We start from the raw sequence: 699 nt of genomic DNA on the forward strand, positions 1-699 counted from the left end.
TCCTTTTATTAAATAAAAAATACTTTTAAAAAAATATAAATTATAGCTTTAAATTTTTTTATTTTTTAATATTTTATTTTTACTATTAAAATTTGATTAAACATACTAAAAAATAAAAAATTCCAAACAATTTAATAACATCAAAACAAACACAATATATAAAAGTTAATAAAACAAAAACAGACTAAGAAAAAGAGAGAACAGAAAAATTTAAAAGAGAATAGAATTTCTAATTGATCATCTGTACACTATACTTGATTGAGAACTTTTATTTAAATTTGAATTGATGCTTCTATATATAGTTTGTTAGTTTTTTTTTTTTCTCTTGATATATACTATATAGTTGTTTGTAATGACTCTGGAATGCCCCACATTAATTGTGGTCATACTTTATATGATATATACCAAATTAGCATGCTGCAAACTAGGAATCTAGGTTATATGAATTCATTAGTGGGAAAATATCACATGGATGCTGTAATTTACATTTAATGAAACAATGATCTGTCAAATGACATATATAGAATTAGGAATACGTGATTTAATGGATAACAATAGGATCAATCCCTTAATCCCTTTGCATTTGGCCACTGAAATAAAAAGTACTTTCACCCTAAAGAGGGGAAAAAAACTTTCATTTCATTTCGTTTGAATAAAATAAAAATAACTTTCCACCGTGAATAGAATAAAAAATTATTT

The 699-nt window shown here is 23.2% G+C and overlaps 1 protein-coding gene across 1 annotated transcript in view; it reads right to left on the reverse strand.

Moving 5' to 3' along the window:
* Window positions 1-699, reverse strand: part of LOC107608376 (WAT1-related protein At5g64700-like) — an 8,927-nt gene that overhangs the window by 7,169 nt on the left and 1,059 nt on the right. The gene's annotated exons all lie outside the window — the stretch shown is intronic.

This window comes from Arachis ipaensis, chromosome B07, assembly GCF_000816755.2.
Source record: "Arachis ipaensis cultivar K30076 chromosome B07, Araip1.1, whole genome shotgun sequence".
NCBI classification, from domain to species: domain Eukaryota; kingdom Viridiplantae; phylum Streptophyta; class Magnoliopsida; order Fabales; family Fabaceae; genus Arachis; species Arachis ipaensis.